Genomic DNA, 6,392 nt, shown 5'->3' with positions numbered 1-6,392 from the left:
GCTTTCGCTTTTTTACTTTCTGCCTCTGTGTTAGGTCGGGTCTGCTGAGGCCCATGCTCCTCCAGCAACATGATGCTGTGATCAAAACACTTTTCAGGAGGCTTTTGGGAACACTCTTCCAACATGACATGCCATTGCCACACCAACTTGGAGCTGGGACTTACTATTGCTTTTCAGAGTGCAGAGGTGGATGCACCTTTTCACTGCGCACTTCCAATTTAACTGCTTTGAATCACTCCCTGGAAGCTCCCTTGATTACAATGGAGTCTGATAATATAAACACCTAAGTGAGATGACTAAAATTGGGCAGACATCACAACAGCTCATTTCTCTGCAAGTATGTCACTATTTCAAAGCTCCATCAAAATTCAGCTCCAAGAAAACACATATGCCATTAAATACTTTCTATGGAGGTGCTTCCTTTCCTCTCAACCCTGCAGAAATGAAGGTGGCTAAAAAGGCATCAGCAACTCTTGACTCTTTGTCAAAGGCAACAGTTCTTACTGTTAAGAGTGCCGAAGCTCAGAGCATGGTGACACCATTGATGTGCTAATTCTGGAGTCCCAGAAGGAAATGCAGCAGCAGAAGCAGCTCTTTTTAAGATTTCTTCACTATCTCTGTGCTGCCTGTCATTGCCTGTCAAGAAAGCTGTCTGTATCTTGCCTTCCTGCTCAGAAATTCCTTCAAAGCCATTCATATTTCTCACTATTGACCTGCCAACATATAAATACAGTGAAAATTTGTCACCCCACTCCAGAGTTGATGATTACTGTAACGCAGGCTGGAGAGAGACCTGGCCCCTCCACATGTGTCTCCTGGAACCGTGACTTTAGTTCACAGCTCTAAGGCATCTCAGTGCATTTCCATTGAAACATCACAGGGATGTTCTGGCAACACAGGGGCACGAAGTCCACAGAAATAAATAATCCAACTTATTTTCTGTACTAAGCGAGGCAAGGAATGGCCAGATTATGCTCTGCAGGGAGAGCAGTCAGTCAGGCCAGCCTCGTCTTGCATCTAGTGCAGGGCACAGGCAGTATTTGCTGAGTTGCAGATGGAGCTGACACTTTTCTGTGCTTTCCATGAGTTTTCTAAGAAATCCCAACTGTGTTGGAGTCCCTCCAACAAAATGTCCCCATCAAAGTGGGGCTAAACTTAAAGTGAGAACAGCTCAGCTCATGCTTTTGCCCCACTGCTTTTGGTTGTTTATCTCTACGGACAGGCACACGTGCTTGCTTAGATATCCACATCTTTGAAATCCCTGTTCTGCCCAAAACATCCTGATTTACTGGCCAGTTTGTCTAGAAACTTTATCCAGCCCTCAAGTTCACAGGTTGTTCTTAGATCCCATGATAATGGCCTTAAGAAAAAACTTAGGAACAACAGATCTAAGAAAAGAGGTAATAGCATCCAGATGGCTCTGCGGCAAGAAAGAGAAATAAACGATCCTCTTTTCTCCCTGATCTTTGCTTTGGTTTTAAAATACGATGGCTTGACCCTCTTTTCAGAATCATGCCTTGGACCATAACCACATAGCTCCGCTGTAAAAAAGTACCTGGACCTTTGAAAAGCCAGCTAAAAAGCAGTTAAAAAGGGTCCAGAGACAGAACAATTGCACAGTTGTATTTATTTTCTGACAACATAGGAAAAGATGAGACCAGTTATGAAGTGACATCAGAGTGGCTTCTTGCACACAACTTTATTGCCCTTGTGCAACAAATAATTTACAATGCTGATTTCTTCCACAAATTCTGAGGATACCCTAAGAAAGTGTTGGAAGGACTTAACTTTAACTTAACTTTAACTTTTAACTTAACTTTACTTAACTTTTTAAAGTTAAGTTAACTTAACTTTAACTTAACTAACATTTCTTAACATTTTTACATAAATGAGTGGTCTGGAGATATTCTGATCAACGTGTGCAGTGTGTGTCTCACGACTTCAATATTTCCCAAAGAGTATTTGGGAAAACAAATTGGCCTGGATTTTCAGAAATGCAATGTAAAAAATAGGAACATGTGCTTTAGTGATATCAACAAGAACCACCGTAACTCAGAATTGGGAAAGATTATGTTGGTGCTACAGTTAGAAAGAAGTTTTGTCGCTAAATCCAAGGGGAGGGAGCTGAGACCAGAGCTGGACACGTATCCTGGCAGTTTTGTGTCTCCCTCAAACAAGGTCATTCTGCAACCTATGGAGTTTCTATAATCTGATCTGTCATTTGAAGGAGAAATGTATCCCTTGCGTGCGACCCCCTTTGTTTTTGTGAAGGGCGTCATGACATATTTTACCTCATGGTCCCCACAGGCCTATTACATATACATAAATTACATACATATGTTATATAGATAAATACATACATACTTGAAACAAATGGCTAGATTTTGGCGGGAGAAATGTTTGTGGCACAACTGCGAAATGAATGAAATTTTAAACGTGTCAACACCCTTATCCTCACACCTTGGCTCTCTTCGCCTCTTCCCCGAGGGTCTTTCCCTCCAATACCTCTTTTTTTCTGATTAATTTTTATTTTTATTTATGACAACCAGCAGGCCTCAGAAGAGCAGAGCGGCACCCGCCACAGGCCTCCCCTCAGCGGGGACGGCCTCGTTAAGGACGGCGAGCGGCCCGCGCACCCAGGACCGCCCCGGCTCGGTCCCGCTCGGTCCCACCCGGCCCAACTGCCCCCCGAGCGACCCAGCCCGGCCGGGACCCGACCTGCTCCCGGCCCGGCCTTAAAGAGGAGCCGCCGCCGCCGCCGCCCTCCTGCACCGCCTTCCCGCCCCTTCCGCCTTCCCGCCCTGTGCGGGCGGGCGCTGCGCACTTTGCGTAAGGGTGTCCGGCTGCGCTGCGCTGCGCTGCCCGCCCTTGCGTAGCGCTACGCAAGTGGCGCCAGCCCGCGCGTCGCTGAGGTGGCGGCGGCCGCCGGGGAGCTCGGCTGGTCCCGCGGCCGGCAGCCAGCGCGGGGCTTACCCTTCCCCCGGTCCTGCTGCCTCCGGGGGTGGTGGCTCGGGTAGGGGTAGGGATAGGGCCGCTCAGAGGGTGGGCACGGCTGCTCCTGCCTCAAGGCCTGGCCTGCCGTATTGTGCCCTGCACGCCATGTCACCTGCCTCCTGCTTCCAGGCCTTCCCGGCCCCTTGGCTTCCTGAGGAGCCCCCATTTCCTCCCGAGACACGTCCCCTCTCCAGAGAAGGGGTTGGGAAGGAGGGGGGATGCCGGGTGTTGGATGAAGCTGCCCTTTGGCTGCTGCCCCGAGGGATGAAGGTGCGGGTCTGCCCTGGCTGCACCCGGGTTGGTGCCTCTGCTTGGAGCTTGCTCTGAGGAAGGATAAGCCGAGGTGTCATCCTCTGTGTAGTGCCTGTAATGTAAAATGTGACCAGCTGGGGTATAAAAGTTTAAACAAGCTAAAGGGATGTGTGTGTATAAATGCATAGATACTTCCCCATACTTATATATGTAGGTATGGCCATGTGGCTGTTGCTTCTGGTGGAAGCAAGGTTATAGACACAGCTTGAAGAGATTTTGCTTCGTTATGATGCTGCGGAGCTGTCGGAGCTTAAGCTTTCGCATTATGTTTTGTGTATTCTAGCACACGTCTGTGCTCTGAAAGTGGGTTTGGGCAGAAGCCTCTGCTGAGATATGTGGTAACTCTTGGAGAAAAACTATATATTTTTTTTTCTTTGCGGAATCTAAATCTTTGTGTTGGATGCTTGTTAGCTAGACTAACTCTAGCTTATACTTAAGATGCTACTTGGCACATTAAGGATGGAAAAAAAACCTTTGAGTGCACGTTCTGCTTAAAAGCCAGTTTGGGTTCTATTTTGCTTGATAGAAATAGTTCAAGACCTTGGCTTTCCTCACATAGGCATGCACGGTTTTTAGTCTTAAACATCATCTTATAGTCACTGAAGTTTCATGTGAAATACATGGCGAACTCCCTGCTGATCCCAGCTAGGGGACAGAGGGTTTGTGCTTTATCCTGTGACTTACGTAACTGCACAGTACGAAGGACAAGTTGCAAATTGTGCATAAGCAGCAAGGAGTCATCTGAACACAAGTTTTTGGACAAAAATATGTAAATTGGTTCCTCATAAATTTGAAAACTCTGCATTTGAGGCCTTAACGTCCTCTTTGTGAAGGATCTGAGAGAGATTGAAGTGTGAAATGTGTTATTTATCACACACATACAACAGGCAAAATAAATGGGATAATACAGCTAGAGATGTTAAAAGTAGTTCTACATTGAATGGATAACTGGGAGTGAATTTTATCTGATGCTGTAAATTTGGACTCTTGTAATATGGTTTAATAGTACTCAAAGTTGGTTGCAATTACAGATAATTTGGAGTTCTGTAGACCAAGCAAGGCTGCTGCATTTAACAGTAATTTTGAACACCTACACTCAAAATTGGAGGCATCTGTCTCCATCTCTTGCATAAGCAGCTACTAACTGTGGTGGGACCACAGTGGGGCTGGTTTTCAGAGGCCTGAGAAAGGATGGGGTGGGGAATTTGGGAGCTTTGAAAATGGTCCAGGGGACAATGTGAAGGAAAAGTGTTATTCAGGTATTCCCAATGGATGCAGGGTGGAGCTTAGTCAGGTTAAGAGTTAAAGATTTGTTATCTGGTCATTTGTATGAAATCAGTATTATTACTGCATGCTGCTCTTCAGCTCTCCTGGCTTGTTGGGATGCTTTTATTTGCATTTCGTATTTCATTCAGGCGGATGTTAATATTTGCTACAAACCTCTGTGATATCGGTCATCCTCTAGTATTGTGAAGGAGGCTTAGCAGGAAAATTGCAATGAGCAGAAGTACTTGACAAAAGCTTCTGAAACTTTAAGTTTGTGGTGAATAGTTGGCTCAATCCTTGCATTTGAAATAACACTGTGTTATAAGATATTTGGGTTGAAATCTTTCTGTCTTTCCTATTTTTTAAAGTAATGTTATTATATGTGTGCTATACAGTTAGGCTGCTGCAGCCCAAGTATATGGGAAGAAACAAAGTGTTTTGTTCCCCTTGAATCTTTCTGTTATTAAGCAGAAAATAGGTTTTTTTTTCCTAAGACTTTAGGAGGACATCTTCCCCTCTTTGTCTAATCTGTTTTATCTACTGGTCAGACACTATGTATATATATGTACTTGGAAACTGGAGTACATCAGTTTCCTTTCTTATCAAACACAAATATTTACGACAGACCCAATCCAAAGTCTACTGAGATCGGTGGAACTCTTAAAAATGTAAATAGAAGAATCTCCCTGATTCCTTGTTTAATTTTAGTTAGGCTATAGGGTATTTTATTAGCAAGTAAGTTATTATTTTAATCAAGTAGAGGAAAAAGAAAAAACACCAACAAAAAGCATTACTTCTAGTTTACTTGCCAAGCCAGTTATATGTGCTCCTTGAGGAGGTTTATCATCTGTAGTTCCTGTCAGTGGGGGAGCTGTAAAATGTTTTGGCATGAGTTGTCAGCGAGGAACAGACACCAAAGTCAGTGAGCAATTAACATTATTAATTTTTAATGGAAGTATTCCTTACAGAAATACTACATGTGGTATAACCGCAATTAATGAATTTCTTTCATCTACAGACAAGAAATTATGAGCATCTGCAAGGTCATGCCTCAAGGAAGGATGGCTAGAAGAGAGGTGTGATACAGATAGCCAGCTGAAACAGGAGTTCAGGTGAAAAGAACCATGTTAGTGCTGAAGAACATGAAAGGAAGGAGAGAGGTTGGAGTGTCAGGTATTCAAGAGCCTTTGCAAGTCACAGGCTCAAGATTAGGAGTGTTAGTTCACTGTTTATTTTCTACATTCACTTGTAATTTAAGATGATATAGACTGACGTTCTCTTTTCCTGGTCCCCTCACTTCCCATTCCTGCTAACAACCATTTTGACTGAGATTGAAGTGATAATCTGTGCTAAAGTGAACATCTTTCATTGGGGTTCCAGTCCTGAGTTTACTAATCTAATTGACTCCGTTGTCACCGCAAAAGCAAAATGTATGTTAAGGTAGCAGAAGGTATGATAGCAGATAGAAATTTTTGCAGGGTAAGATCTGTCAGGCATTTTGAATGATGTTCTTCAGCACTCATCCAGAGATGACACAAACAAGAACAAAGTGACAAAAGCAGAACAACAAAATTACCTGTCTGAAGTACAAATCACAAAAAGCCTGCCATTCTCTGTGTTAAAAATACCACATATAAATAGTTCAATATGCTTCAGATGATAAAATCGAACAATATTACGTGTTGGCATTGAGCCTTAGTGGGATAACTTAGCCATATTTGGTGAATTTGTTATGGGAAAGATTACTTCCACAGCGTGCTCGCTGAGCAGTGCTCCTCACGTGCCATTTTGGTGACAGCAGCTCTCCTGCACTGGCTGTT

Source organism: Tinamus guttatus, unplaced genomic scaffold, assembly GCF_059628265.1.
Source record: "Tinamus guttatus ecotype Peru unplaced genomic scaffold, ASM5962826v1 Tinamus_guttatus_pri_ptg000332l, whole genome shotgun sequence".
Lineage (NCBI taxonomy): Eukaryota > Metazoa > Chordata > Aves > Tinamiformes > Tinamidae > Tinamus > Tinamus guttatus.
Note: the sequence above shows the minus strand (reverse complement) of the source record.